The sequence below is a fragment of the Dermacentor andersoni genome, chromosome 1 (assembly GCF_023375885.2).
Source record: "Dermacentor andersoni chromosome 1, qqDerAnde1_hic_scaffold, whole genome shotgun sequence".
Classification (NCBI taxonomy): Eukaryota; Metazoa; Arthropoda; class Arachnida; order Ixodida; family Ixodidae; genus Dermacentor; species Dermacentor andersoni.
Window position 1 is genome coordinate 90,178,675 of NC_092814.1, and position 16,092 is coordinate 90,194,766.

The 16,092-nt window shown below is 50.7% G+C and overlaps 1 protein-coding gene and 1 non-coding gene across 2 annotated transcripts in view; both read left to right on the forward strand.

Moving 5' to 3' along the window:
- Nucleotides 1-16,092, forward strand: part of bark (C-type lectin domain-containing protein bark beetle) — a 96,373-nt gene that overhangs the window by 8,391 nt on the left and 71,890 nt on the right. The window lies entirely within an intron of this gene.
- On the forward strand, nt 1,154-1,226 carry TRNAL-CAA (transfer RNA leucine (anticodon CAA)). Its single transcript has one exon. It is a non-coding gene; the product is annotated as a tRNA-Leu (tRNA).

Here is a 16,092-nt window from a genome sequence, read left to right on the forward strand (position 1 = left end):
AGTCGTATGATCATTACTGTCCAGATAAAACAAAGAAGAAAAAAAAAGAGGAAACACGTGTTTGTGTGTGTCGTTCTTGTATACCACGATGTTTCGCAACATAGCTTAACTACCCGTAAATGAGGGTCGAAATGAAAGTCTGCGCCCTATAGACGAATTTCTTTTTCTGGTGACTCTGCTGCGGACCATGTGCTGCGCGCGCCCTCACACCTTCGGCGTTGTTGGTCGCGGCGAGGCTGCGGGAAGCAAGGAAGGCTTCCGGCGTAATGCGAAGCCGCTCGAGAGAGAAGGGCTATCGAGCGTCATCTGCATCACACGCGGTGCTAGGCGTCGACGGCGCCGACAATCGCCGAGTGCGCGCGACACCCCCGAGATATGCATGTGCAGAACGACCGCTCTCGATCTCCCATGCATCGAAGCTGTGCGGTTGGCCACCACAGCTCGGCATGTCCGGGGGTAGATGTCCGCAGGAGGTTCCCTTTTGTCGAGCGCAATTTTAGTCGATAACCGTCGTAGTATGGAACACGCTGTGCTGCGAATGCGGCCAGTTTCTCATTGGTTGCGTACGTTGGTGACGATGATAATGACCTCGAGGTCCGTGGCGCATGCCCACTGTGAGGGATCACCCAAGAATTGGTAGGTGCGAGGAAAATATATTTAAAGTGCCCTTAAATTAAATATAAACGAGAAGAAAGGGGATTAACCGATGGGCCCGATTATTATTTTTTATTAGTCATATCATAAGAAGCCAACAATCACTGACACCAAGGACAACATAGGGGAAATTACTTGTGCTTAATAAACGAAATGAAGAAACGATAAGTTAATGGAAATTAAAGCGGATGAAAAAACAACTTGCCGCAAGTGGGAACCGAACCCACAACCTTCGCATTTCGCGAAGGTTGTGGGTTCGGGGTTACATTGTGGGTTACATAACGAGGACCTCGAAACCGGCAGCATTGATGCCTTCAGGTAGCATATGTGGGTTTATTGACCAGTTGCCTTCAACCAAAAAGATCACGTTGTCGTGACGCCTGCGGCAAAACGGACGTTCCACGTCCGCCGCCAAGGTCTGTGAGTGGTAGCGCTGGCTAACACTCCCAGGGTTCTACTAGGACACATAAATACCCGAGAAAATGGATGGGGAAACGCCGCCGTGGTAGCTCAATTGGTAGAGCATCGCACGCAAAATGCGAAGGTTGTGGGTTCGGTTCCCACCTGCGGCAAGTTGTTTTTTCATCCACTTTAATTTCCATTAATTTATCGTTTCTTGATTTCATTTATTAAGCACAAGTAATTTCCCCTATGTTGTCCTTGGTGTCAGTGTTTGTTGGCTTCTTATGATATGACTTACGTATGTCAGTATTCGCACCTGCTATACTCTCTCTGATTTGGTTTTGCACCCACGGCATTTTGGGTTAGAGTTACGCCCATTAAGACGTCGGCGCCCAAGCAGATTCACCGGTCGGACGTAAGGACCTCGTGTACAGTGGGGTAGCGGCCCTGCTTCATTAAACTTCCTAACTGAGCCCGTGCGAGCGAAGAACGGCAGCAGACACCGCGCGCGCTCCTTCCTCGAGCTTCGCGTTTTCGCACCCAGCGCGTGCTCTTGAAGATGACAATTTCTACGCATTGTTGCGACTAGCTGCTGCAGTCCGCTGATGCGTCAGCGCTTGTTTATAACGAGAGAGTTACCACGCCTCCATTCGTCATGTCCTTGCGTGTCCCGCTGGGTTTATCCTGTCCGGAGTGCCACGCACAATAGAGTAGTGACTAAGCAGGTGGGACCACTCGCTATCCTCGCCGCCGTCCTCCTCCTCCTCCTCCTCCCACGCGCGTCCATTCATTTGCACACTTCCGCCATGCGACCACTCATCCGCCTGCAGCTCGGTTGTTCGATCGGGCCTTACGACGACAGCGTGGGACCCTTTAGCCGTGTATGCTCCCGATCTCGTTTTCCCTCTCGGAACGAGTTCTGAATTTCCCGAGTAAAACAAGATTTAAAAAAAAGAAAACTCCGAAAGAAAGGAATGAAACGCTCCACCTGTTTAGCTGTAGCGTGCCGAACCGCACCGTACGCAGCTCGCAAAGCTTGGAGACTGAACTCGATGGATGGAGACAATGCGTGCGTCGCCTCCTTTCGCGCTGCGTGGCGTGCCTTGGCATGTACTGTACGAACACACCCATTCGCGATCCCCGCGCCTGACTTGCATATCCGATGCGTCGATCGGATGCCTGGCTGTGTACTGCATTCGTAGGCACGTGACTTTTCTTTCTTGTAGGTGTAGCGTAATAGTATATGGTCAGCGGCGCGAGCCGTCGCCTCTAGAAGGTGTGAGGAACCAATCGGCAAAAACGAAGCAACTTTGCGCGGGTAAATTTACGCGCGCAAATTATTGCCGCGTATTCGCGAAGCTTCTCGACACCGGTCGAAGGTCCCAATAATTGTAGCTCTAGCCGTAGACTGCGCGAGAACATTCCTAATCATCACCCCCCTCATAATACTCAACAGGCACTCAGACGGTCGTATACATGCACGCGCTCTCGCACGGCGCTTCCGCGTAACGTTTATAAGTAGGTGTATGCGAAACCTGCAGTCATAAGCTGAGTTGCGGAAATGCTATACGAGCATTTTCCGCAGAAAAGCTTACTGTAACAGTCCGCGTCGTTTATGGTATATTACAGTGAAAGCATTGGGACATTTAGACGCTGAACTGCGAGATATTTTCTTTTTCTTGTTATGCCACGCAGCCTGATGCTTGTATATTCGAGCAGTCAACTTTATATGTACTGTCAGCATAAACTTAAAAGCAAACAATGTTAAAGCGACTGTAGGCTGCGTTATTGGGCAGACGTTGCAACGTCGCGCGGATTCATTCGCAGCACTGCCTGCGCGAGAGCGTTCATTAATTCATCCAGCGCGTGATGACACTGTGTATAGGAAACGACATCGATTACATATTCAGCATTTGAACTGCCATTAAAAAAAGAAAAAAGGCAATTTTTTTTTTTTTTTTTTTTTTTTTTTTTTTTTTTTTTTTTTTTTTTTTACGTTCGAGGCGTCACCGAGGAAGCGGGATCTGGCCACGGCACTCAAGACGAACGCGATGTTGCGGCGCGTCGCTTATACGCCTGTTATACGCGTCTCTCCGCATCCGAGCCTCATCTGCGCACTCTCGAGCGGGCCATTCACGTCTATGACATATCCGCTCTCGTGAAACGTGCCACTTCTAACCGCGTGCAGTGTAAGCGTACCCGACAGGGTGTGCAGGCGCCCCCACACTGCATCCTAAACGGTGTGTGTGCGTACGTATATGCGCAAAAGCGCGCGGCGCTCACCGACTGGCCTCGCGATGGTCTCCCCAGCGAGCGCCGTGGCGAAAGTGGGACGCGCTCGGGGAAACGGGCGGGTCAACTCGATCGCCCCGCAAATGATGCCAGTGTTTCACCTGGACGGCTCGTTCGCCGCGGTTTTGTTGCGCGGCGCCCGCCCGTTCCGCGCATTGTCCCGCGCGCTTAGTGGGAGGAGTGTGCAGTTCAGTGACGACGCTTCGGGATGCCACGTCGGCGACCTTTGTCGTCTTCTGCTGGCCCACGCATCGGACGGATGGCGCGCTACACTTTTACGCAACGTCAGCGGTGCGCGCGAGCCCACTTGTGGACACGATTGTGCAACCGTTCGCTTGCAATCGTCTGCCGCGTGTTGCGAAAGAAACTGTGGACGTTATACGATGATAAACAGACTGTTGGGGACGTACGAGAATTAGAAACGTAGCCGATTTGTCTCCTCTACGTGATACGTTGTGCGTGTGGTGCTCGCACTGTGTATGTTTTATTATTTTAAAGATAAATTCGGGGACTTGCCGCAAGTCGTATGTAGTACGTACGCACGTTATACGTTCACTGCTCTCAGCATCCATAGATTAGAGAAGAACGCAATTGATGTTCTGGTTGAAGATGATCTTAGGATGGCCGTGTTTCGCACTATGAACAGATCACCGGCCTATAACGTATACAGTCGCGACACGCAGAGAATGACATGGAGGTATTCGACTGCCATGGGAGATACTCAGGTTTATTGGTTGATCGCGGTTAGTCTTAAGTATAGGAAGTGGTGCATAGTTGGAGAGCACTCGGAGACTCCGTTGTGCAGCAGTGGACTTAATCTCGCTGCTGCTGTTGCTGCTAGTGGTCGTGATGATGATCGACAAGGAGGAAAACGAATGTTCGCGTTGCAACGAGTATTTCGCCTCGGGACACTCAGCCGACTCCGCAGCTAGTGCACAGAAACGACTCGCTCTGCTGGCTTTAGCAAGGAGGACACGTCTGCTGAAATGTGTACGAGCTGGCCGGCGGTGACTGCGACTCGTTCAACCGTTCCGCCCTGCCGATGCAAGTAAAAGAGCGCGCCTGGCGAAACCGTGTGGTATGTTTGCTCAGACAAGGAGACGACGGAGGGAACGCGGGCTCTGGGACCCTGTGTATAACAGGCGTGCGTAAGGCGTGCGCCCACGCGAAAGCCCCTGGAAACGGACGCGTTGCTAAGCGCGTTATCGCTGTTCAAACACGCGGCTGGGAGAGCTCACTGACGACCAACGATGAGTGAGACGGCGGTGCGATGACTTCACGTCGTGTCGCGACATCCGCGGCGACGTGTGAGGTGAAAAAAAGCATTTTGAACCATCTAGAGTTGCATTCACAAGAACATCTTACGCTAGAGAAAATTACAGCCGCGCCATCCTGATGCTGGACATATTTTTTAGCGAAGGCGGCCGTCCAATGACAAAGAGCACTTATTAACGAAGAGCTTTGTTAATTCGGCCCCGAGGCCCATATTCACAGGAAAAGGTCTTCCGCTAGAATTGTTCGTAAGATAATATTCCAGCCAGTCCTGAGGCTGGACATAATATTAGAGATGGCGGGCAGCCAATCGCAAAGAACAATTACGAACGAAGAGCTTTGTGAATTCGGCCTCTTTTCTGTATACCCGACCGCCTGCCAGGCCTCCACGTTAAAATACTTCAAGCAATGTGTGCTTTCTGCACCAACTTTATCGTTCAGACAACAGATCGCGCCACTTTGAACCTGTTTGTTATGAAACAGGACCTTTCGTCACAAGAACCCCTTACGCTAGAATTGTTCGTAAGAGAAAATTTCAGACAAATCTGATGCTGCAGACATATTAGTGAAGACGGCTGCCCAATGGCAAACACCGTTTACGAACGAACAGCTTCGTTAATTCAACGTCAGAGCTCCGCATAATTTACCCCAGCGTATGATCCTAACGTATTACAGCAGCCTGGGAATCGCAGTGTAACGAACGACTAAAGAGCGATCATCACAAACTGGGAGATATTTCAGTGAACGAAACGCGGTGAGAGGCATCTTAGCTGAAAGGAAGTATGTATGGGATTCGCCACTAGCAGCTTATGTAGCCACGGGCAGTTGTAACGTGCCTCGGGGGGCGGCTACGCGTGAGCGACGCTTCGCTTGCACCTGGTGTGGTCGCCAAGCCGCAGATCCGGCAGGCTGACGTGCGGGGTCCGAAACGGCGCACGCGGTGTAATGCTGCCGCGGGCACGCAACTTGCACAACCCGCTGCGCTCGCAGTGAGAGCGGTGGTGACAGTCCACACGCTGCTGGGCAGAAAAACGTCGGGGGTGCCGGCTTCACTTCTATAAAACGTCGCTGCAGAAGTTTTTTTTTTTTTTTAATTTTCAGCCGATCGAACAGGATGAGGGGGGGGGGGGGGAATGGCTCGCTCTGCAGTTAACCGTGGGGGTGTACATATTGTAGCAGCTACAGAGGGGATGGCACCGAGGAAAACGGTGACGTACTTGGAGAGCAGGGGATATCAGATCTTCTATCTCGATGTAGCCTCCGAAATGTGGCAGAATTAATCGAACATGTACTGTTGCTCTCTGAAGGTGTTTTTTTCAACAAACGCGATTTTCTTTCCGCGAACTTCGTATTCTTTTATTTGGGGCGTCTGAATTGGGTGATACATTAAACGACGTTTGTATAGTGATATATATATATATATATATATATATATATATATATATATATATATATATATATAAACGAGAGGCAAGGGGGTTAGCAGAGGGCCCGATTTTTATTAGTCATATCATGAGAAGCCAACAAACATTGACACCAAGGACAACATAGGGGAAAATTACTTGGGCTTAATAAATGAAACAAAGAAACGATAAATTAATGGAAATTAAAGTGGATGAAAAAACAACTTGCCGCAGGTGGGAACCGAACCCACAACCTTCGCATTTCGATGGGGAAACAGCGCCGCGTAGCTCAATTGGTAGAGCATGGCACGCGAAATGCGAAGGTTATATATATATATATATATATATATATATATATATATATATATATATATATATATATATATATAATGTAAATTAAGCTTATAGTTGATTCTTTTAGGTGTGGCAATTAAGCTTATATCCTGTGAGGCACTGAAATTTGCATTTTTGTTTCATTTTTAGATATCTTGACCCGGTCTTGACCCTTTTTCCATATATATTGACTAGATATGTGCAAACGCGTAGCATAGGCATACATCAAGAACTTCATCTGCTGAGGGAGAACCTATGAAAGCCTTCAAATATTTCTAAATGCAGTCTGCACAGAGTGCACTCAAATCTGCTACATTATACCTGAAGACCGTTAGAAACATTGACAAGGTTCTCCACCAGCTGCCTCGGTACTCGCTTGCTCAATATTTGCTAACATTTGCAGCTTTGGTAAATAATTACGTTTCTTCATATTTCAGCGAGCTCTATCTCGGTTGTCTCACTGTATAAAATATACGCCCACTTAAGCCTCATCACAACCTGCGAAGTTTCAAACTGAAACCTCGATCTGCTGTCCTGCCTGCGAGGATTATTTATATGAACACGTTTAGAAACATAATCTCCGCTGGCACCAATGGGTTGGGATATCCACAGAAGGTAATGTTCAACCATGTGAGCCCGCATTGATTCTAAGGTTGCTTGCGAATTCATAAATTACGGGCTTCAAAATTTTATCAGACACACTTTAAGGGTCTCGCTGAGATCTACACGGGCTCAATAATCTGCAGTTTCAGTCCGCTACCTCTGTTCGCTTGCCTATGCAGATTTCTTCAGAAATCTCCCCTGCCGCGCACCGAATACCAGACGAAGGATGAAGGACGCAAGACAACTGCATGAGTAAGGCGTTCAGCAGCTTTTAAAGGGACAGACAACCGCTCAGGACATAAATCGAGACAATCCTGCTGATGACAAGATTGCCTATCGTAGTGGTTAAAGCGTGCCGTGTTTTTCTCATTAAACGTTGATTTCTATTATTCTAACTCTAAAGGTCGCGAAAAATGACATTGGCGCCCCACGCGGCAAAGACATGAAGATGCATAAGAGGCCTATCACGTGACTTTCCGTTAGTGTACGCGGTTCCTGTTTTTTTTATTAGTATTGAAATGCAGTACACTTTTTTTCTGTTATAAGAGTTTTCTAACTTAGCATGTGCAGATAGGCCTTCATTTGTAGTGATTAGAAAAGTGGCGCTGCCTTCGCCTTCGTTTTCGATGAGTTGGCTTGGTTCCTCTATCGACAGAACGACGACGGGGGGCCAGCCAGTCATGACGTATAGGTGTGTACTTGGGGAAAAAAACGTGGTACAAATATAAGAAAGGTCTGTACAACAACGCGACCTTATTGTATCAGCTTTTTATTTTCAAAAGTGGCTGAAAAGGTAAGCAAATGTAGGTGGTTAACCATAGTTACATTCACTCCTGTGAAAACAGAACGATACGCGCCTTTCACAATTTGCGAGGCGGGCTATCGACATCGCTCTCACTTCTCAGTGTTGCTGGAGGAGGGACTCTTACTTTTCTTGGAGGCTGCTCAGATCGAAAAATGCAGCTTACAAAATATGCACGTGCTTTTGGAAGTAACCGCTGCAGGTGTAAACACTATACCGAGGGTGACCTTTCAGTTGCGCCATAAAAAACAAGGGCCCGATTCACAAAAACGTTCCTAAAAAGCGTCCGTGCAAGCCAATAGCGATGTGAGACATATTATTAACGAAGGCCATCAGCCAATGATAAACATCACTTACGAACGAAAAGCTTTGTGAGTTCGGCCCTATAGGTCTTCAAAATCGGTTGTCAGTCCCTTTTAACAGCGGAAGCTGTAAAACAACCTTCGGCCAACCTCTCACGTGGGAACGCGCCAGGAGCTCGCGAAGAAGAAGAAAGAAGCAGAAGAAGAACAGTTGCTGGATCGGTTGCACGTCCAGCCAACCGGTCTCCGTACAGACGCACGTCGGCTGCTGCAGTACGCCTGTGTCACAGTCTCGTGACATCGACGACGGCGCCGAACCGAAAGAGGCGCGTTCCAACGAGGCTACGCGCGCCTTCGGCTCCCAAGCCTCGACGACTGTCCGGAGCTGGACAGTTGAACGCAGCAGTGCGCGTGCGCTCGCTGCAGACGCCGTCAGCGTTGGTCGCCTTGTGGACGACCGGTGCCTCGTGTTCTAACACCAAGGCCGAGGCAGAGCCCTTCTACATCCAGGGGCAGCAAGCTCACGGAGGCGTCGTCTTGCCCAACAAGGACCAGAGCTTCGTGTTCGTCGAGGTCCTTGACGAAACAAAGGGCGACGCAGACGTGTTCGAGCACACCACCAAGGACATGCTGACGGCGCAGTTCAAAGGTTGCAGCTACTCCGGGGCAGCGGCCGGTGCCGGCAAAACATTCACCATGCAGGGCTGGGCTGAGGACCCCGGAGCTGGTCTCCCTCACGACCAGGGAACTGTACCAACGCGCACTCACGGGCCACGGGCCAGTGAGATCCACGGGCCAGTCGTACAAGGTCGCGGTCGTCTACTTCGACGCCTGCAGCGATGCGGTCCGGGACGCCACAAGGTTGAAAAAGGCAGGCGCCCTGCTGGACCTCCTCCTGAAAGGCAACAACAGGCGCGCACAGTGCGTGACCGATACTTACGCCGAGTCCGCACGATCGCACGCCATCTTTCAGGTTTACGTCACTCTCACTTGGACCGTGATGGGCAGGCCAAAAGGCATACGAGTGCCAAAGAAGAGTTTTGTCGACTTGCCCGATTCGGAGCACACCGCTGCGGTCAGCAGAAACATCAAGAAACGCATCTGGGGGAGCAAGATCAAATTGTCGCTTCTGGTATTGGGCAACTGCATCGACGCCCTCCCAGACAACAAATCACAGCTGCCCGACATGGAGCATCCCTTATCGCAAGTCCAGGCTGGCGCACCCCGAAAGGTTCTCTGGGACGCTCGTGCCTCACACTCAAGGCCACCGACGACCACGACGGCGGCGTGACGAAGTTTCTTTGACTGACATCTAAGACCTGTAGACTGACGTCTAAGAGCAGCGTTTTATTTGTCAGGAGAACGCTGAGAATGACTGACTGCGTTGGAAGCCGCGCTTCGCTGAGCCTTGAGTCGGCGCATCTTATTTAATTGGCATGCCCCGTTGCCTTGACATAAAAGAAGAAAAAAAAAAATATCATCTGTAGTTGTTACGACTGTCTCTATGAAATATCTTACCCGCCTATTTTTCAGCGTACCCATGAGAATTATTTAAAGGCTGCAGCACTTCGAATTTATTCTTACTACTACGCGCGCGTTCACAATGGTCTTGCTATGACATTACTGCTTTGAGCAGTGAGCATCGAGACTCAGCGGGCTGCGTCCCTTGGGTCTGTGTGTCCGTGCAGTCTCTCGAGTGATGGCTCTGCTTTTTTGTGAACCGCGAAGGCAAAAGGGGCGGTGGCGCAGTGCTCCTGCGTGAACGGCTACGCACGCACGCCCTGTCCAGACGCCGCACACGCGGTGCGAGCGCGGGCCTTCTTGCGCTTTATGAAAGAAGGCGGTGTCGTCGCGTGTTTGCTGAAGTCGTGCACGAGCAGGAGGGGGGGTCCCTGATATCGCGCTGCCAACCCCGCCGCCGGCCGGCCGACGTGAAGTTTGCGCGACGGAGAGCTTGTCGGGGATTCACGGTTCTTTGTTGGCGACGGCCGACCGCGGCGTGACTGGCGGTCGGATAAGCGCCCGGCGGGTCGCACAATGAGCGCACAGTGCATTTCGGCCTCGTCACTTTTCTAAGCTGCTGGAGAGCATTTCCGGGTGGCGTTTTTTGAGGAGTTTGCGAAGACCGTTCGGGCGGTGGAACAGCGCCATGTGCATTGTGGCACCAAGCCCATTCTTGCCGAGTGCGCGGTCAGTCCGCGGCACCCGCTTATCTGCTCACTTGGCCGCGTTCTCATTGGGAGCAGGAAGAACGCACACTACATACACCCACGGTGAAGAGCGGCGTTCCTCGTGAGCTCCCTTCGGCCGGACTCTTTGGCGGAGACGAGCCGAGGGCGATTAGTGAACGCCAGAATGGAAGCACATACTATATACGCGGCACGCAGCAACCGTTTCCTTTTTCCCTGGTCTTTTTTTTCTATACGCGACCGGCAGCTCGTTTGCGCGGAGAAACTGCCCGCTCGCGACTCCCCGGAAGGACCTAGCGGCGGTAGCCAAGTGCATTTCGGTGCACGATTGCTCGTGCATAACGGACTGTTGCGTTCTCCAGGGTAGCGTGCCCCACCGCTGCCGATAAGTTGTTGCGACCCCTGTTTCTCGTAGCTCCATCGACGTTTACTATTGGGTAGCGTGGCGTTGTCCGCAGGCTGCAGGCGTTCGGTAGACCATGGCGATCAGGCAGGGACGAGACGATTTCTAGTGCGAAACTTGCACGGTTTATTCAATGGTAGGTGAAAGATAAGAAGAAGAGAATGAAGTCAAGTCAAAAAGTACATTGCGGGGCTCTTTAAGTAGGCCCACTAAAGTCGTAGGTGGGATCTTGCTCACGTCAACATCACGTGGCAGGCACTGAGTCTGGTTGTGAATGGGCAGCTGATCACTCCTCCCCGATGAGCTTGCACGGCCCCGCCTCCGCAGGTGGCAACCCTGGTGCCTGGTCGGGGATGGGGCTGCTGATCCATGCTTCCAGGAGAGGTGGTACTGTCTTGCTTCCGCAGGGGGCAACCCGCGGGGTCTGCTTGGTTCGCGGAAAGTGTTGACAGTTCGTGAAAAGGGCGTCTGGTTGTAGATGGGCGATTGATCCATTCTCCCAGTTGACGTTGTAAGTCCTCGTCGTGGCTTGATCATTTCTTCTAGGCGACGTTGGTTCGCGGAAGTTCTCCTGTAGAGCTTGACAGTTCGAGGAAAGGGTCTCTCTAAAGTCGCACACACACAAAGGGGCCTGTAAGGACTGCGGGGCGCCAGCTAGACCGGCAACCCCTCGAGACAACCACAACAAATTGGGAATTCACCCTTCATTTAGATGAGGCATGGTGGTCGAGCATCCTTTTTGCACGGGGTGCTACACGCCAACCGTAACAGGGCTTGTCCCTGGAGCTGCTGCACGCGTTCCCCTCTGTACTGTATACTTACACTCCCGTCTGCCCTGTCTCTTGAGCGGCGAGGCTGCGAAATGATTCAGTGGGGACGAATTCGGGCACCTAAATTAGGCAAAGCGCTCATGCTGCCATGACACCATGTACGTACACTCTCACGGTATGCGCTCCTAATACGCTGTCGTGCTGTGTGTATAGAGTCGCAACTCGGTTTTGAGTTCCATGCTGCGGCGGGAAGGAAGACAATCAAACACAGCCTCTTTGATTCCCTCGGAAGAAGGGCATTGTGACGTCTCTGCCCCGCGAATATGCACCTTCTGCCACTCTGTATGCGAAGCGAACTTACTCCATCTAATTTTACACTGTCCCACCTCCAATATTTATCGAGACGACAACACTACTTTCTACATCGCCTGTATTCGAAGCCTTACAGAACGACATTATCGAAAACCCCGATCATCTAGTAACGTTAGCGCATTTTGGCGTTGCTAGCGGCCTGGCTCGCCCGATTTAGTGGGTGTCTACCTCTCCTTGCGACCTTCGGTCCTCACTTTTCTGAAAAAAGAATTCACTCATTCCCTCAACTCGGTACTCCGAACAGCTGTTATGAACATCCCACTCACCGATGCTTTTTGAGACATGAGCTTGACAATGTTCCCCAGTTCCCCTGGAATCCAGCGACACCGGAACTCCAGTGCTACCCAATTAATACGCTCCTGCGAACGCTTGGGCAGAGGCTAATAATTGGCGAATAAAGTTAATTGGCGAATCTTAGTAAATTGATCTGCTAAAGGATCCATCGGGGATTTTCCTTTTGCCCGTACATGTTGTGAGCCTCGGCCAACAAAAAACTAGCAAAGCCCGTCGAATTTCCTGCTTTTATAATAACTATTATAGTCGATCGTCACACAAGCATCCGGTGTATAGTATACGTGTTCGGGACTGTTTTTTTTTTTGTTTTTTTTTCTATCCAGCAGGCTATTGAGCTCGCTATAGAATATCGAAAGTGCAAACAGGGACACGCGCGGTACTGTGTCCTTATGTCTCGTTTTCCTGTTTGCGTTCTCCGTCGTCAATCCTGGCTGTTCGCTCCCCATTTCGGCTACAGTCTGAATTATTTCCATGTGTACGGTCACACGGAGCTGCCCAAACTCAAGCAAAGCGAGAGAGAGGGAAAGGTCACATATCAGGCAAAGTTGCTGTTTCTTTTTTTCTTTGTCAGACCTGCTGGCTGGAACGTTGGCAGGCGTGAATTTCCAAGTCTCGTGCGCCATGACGGTCGGGTCCGCGCGCGAGCCAGACGGGCTCATGCAGCGCGCCGGTTTCCGGCCGCGTCGGCCCGCGTTTCTGGAACCAGCTGTTGTCGGCCACGGAGTGTTACTGAAGCAGTGGGGCAATTCGCGCCCGAGCGCGGATCGCTTGCCGGCTTAATTCACATACAAAGTGGGACGGTGCGCCGTCGGCTGTGACCGCGCCGCTGTGTTTGCGAACAGCGGGCGGACCCGTCTTGTGCGAACGGTAATTCTCCTCATTATGCGGTGGGGGCCGACTCTGGACGCGTTCCAGTTTCGCGTGCATTGTTCGACGAAGCATCTTTCTTCATCGCTCGAAAACGAAACGAGCCCGCGCCGCGAGAAGCCGCGGTGCGTCGACGTTCTCCTGCCGAGCGACCCCCATCTCGTCGAAACTGGCGCGGAAAAGCGGCGACGCTTCGCAGACCGACGGCCTTGACAAAGCAGTCGTATCCCGGGTTGACAGTGCTCGCCCGACGGGACGAGTGCTTCAAGATCCTTTGGCTTTGGGCACTAAAAAAATGCGCATCGCGTGTGTATCGTCGGTGGCTGCATACCGACCTATTCCGACATGGGACCTTTATACAGGGTGTCCCACATAGCTTTAGCCAGAGTTTAAATATATGCGAATGCCACGTAGGTGGACAGAACCAAGATAATGTTGTTTGCCGTCGCTGGGAGATACCCAAATTATTATTTTTTTCGTGCCGCTTAACTAATAATTAGTCTTAATTAAGTAATCAACTTCTCAAATGCTATAATTAGGCGAAAAGTGTCAATGAGAAAATTGTAGAGCGACATGAAAAATTCCCAATACAGCTTTCTGTTGCTCGCGATGCGTGCTACATAAAAGTGTTTTTCGGAGCATGAAAGAAGGCCGCGAATACAAGTGCCATTAGCCAGCCGCTTTCGCTAATAATAGTATGTCTGGCATCACGATTGGCTGTCGTCTGCTACGAACAGATTAAGCGTAAGAACGTTTTCATGAATACAGACCCTGAGGCAGAGTTCCACAGACCTTTTCTTTCGTAAGTACTGTTGGCTCTGGGTCGGCCGCCCTGTTTGCTAATAAGTCCAACGTCACGATTGACTGGCTTTTGCGAGCAGTTCTAGCGTAAATACTTCTTATTGCGATAGCAAATAAATGGACACTCCAGGTTAATTTCCGCCGTCGCCGTGACATTCCGTGTAAAGACCAAGTGCAATAGGATCGCGGCCGTGCGCTGTATGCTGTAGGTGCGGGGTGCAGGTTAGCGCGCGTCTCCCCTTCTAGTCCGATCGCGCGTACCGTATACCTTGGAGGCTCTAGGCGAGCCGAAATGGCCTTCTTTGCCCTGTGTTCTCGCGCGCCTTGCCTATAGTCCGCATTGAATTGGGAGGCAGCACGAAGGGAAACTCGCTGCCGCTCTTCAGCGCGCCAGCGTTGTCACAGCGAGTGTTTGCGGTCATCGAGTCAGATCTGTTCATGTTCGCCCGTGGGCGCGTGACACCACGCTTGTTATTTTAACCAGTAAGTGAACGTTTACTGCAATTTTACGGTCGATAAAACGACGAACCATTCTTGGTGTAGTTGTTTGATGCATTAATTGCTATCGCTATCAGTGACTTTTTTTTTTTTTTTTTTTGCAATTACGAACACTGGGGCGGAAGCGTAGTTTGGGAATCCTGCGAATGTGCACAGCCGCTGACGCTATTTTTGCGTACACTATATAAAGGGACACTAAAGCGAAACAATAAATTAGTTTAGTTTAATGAATCATTGTTTGAGAACCCTGCAGGCAGTCATTTCAAAAAAAAATAGTCTGATTATTAGATTAGAAAATGAAGGTCCAAGTATCAGTATTCGAAGTTCGCGCCGAAACCCCAGCGCCGGTACGTCAGGGTGACGTCAGGGATTCCAAAGTATGTTTTCGCATTTCGGCCGCGTTGGCTGAATATAGGTTCCCGAAACTTGCCATGTTTAATATTTGGTTCCTTTAGAACGCAATGTAGTCAATCTGTACCGTTATATATATAGTTAGTAGGCCCTAGAAGATGCCATCAAAATCCAAGACGTCACAGCCCCCAGGTGCGGGAACTTAAGTAGGCGTCGCCACCCGTATTTCGTTCTTGCGCTTTTTCTGGCTTTCCAAACGTCTTATCGTTGTAAGAGTGGTGTTTTTGGTGTTGTAGAACGGTAATTTACTGATGCAGAAGAAATCATTTTTCACTTTAGTGTCCCTTTAAGCTGCTTAGGTGCTCTCTCAGGTCTCTCCCCAACAACACGTGCTGTTTCCAAAACTCCCCATAGTCTGAGCATTCTGCTGGGTGGACGCACCTTAATCACATGACCGGCTTCACTTTCGCAGTCGCAACGAGCGGCCCCGAGTAATTAATTTAAAAAGTTATGACTGATTAGTCAATTAGCGATTGCCACACATTTACTAATGAACCCCGCCACTAATAATATGTTGCCCGGAAAAGACATCGTTATCGCTGCTCCACGTGCTGCATGCATATGAGATCAAGAAACAGTTTTTTTTTTTTTTTTTTCGCTGAACCAGCTGGCATGCCCCCTCTGGAGGACTTATGTCAATCTTTGTGCACTTCCTATTAATACATTATTTCTATGTCATCCTGTCTTCTTGCTCTCTCATTATCACATATATATAGGCACACGCGCACACGTAGACTGCACGCGCGCGTAGTTTGTTTTGTCGCCGAGCGCTCCTATCGTCTCGCGCACTGCCACGACAGTTCGCGGAAGAGGAAGAGTCAGTCCGTGCTCGCCCTTTCATTTTCCCCGAAGGACCACATCAGATACGCGTGGGGGGTCATTTGTTCGGCAAATAATGGCGATCCGTTCAACGGTCGCTCTTGTTTCGGCTTACTATAGCGCCCCGTTAGTGTACAGGCACACGCTGGGCGGCGGCGTCATTGGGGCGACTCGCCGAGCGTGATCCTGCGCGCCCATTCACACGCTCGAGCGTGGCACGCATGGCTGCCTATACGGGCGCGCTTATTCCGAGGCGCTTCCGGCAGCGCGCGCGACCAAGGTTCCGTTCGCTGCTCCCTGAACCGCGCGTCGCCCCGTGGAGTGCGTTCGCGGAGTGTGCAGTGAGCGGGAGTTGGCCCGTGGTTCAAATCGGGGGTCGAGGGCCGAGTTCGCGTAAGCGGTTCGTTCGCAAGAACTTTTTAGCGATTGACCGGCAGCCTTTCGCTAATATTATGTTCGCTATCGCGATTGGCCAGCGCCCGTTCCCACACGAATCGCTATAGCGTACTAAGTGACACGTGAATATAACGAGCCCGCGTCCGCAAATTTTTTAGTGCGTAAGAACTGTTCGTGATTTCGCCGGCCCTCGCCAATTGTATGTTCGC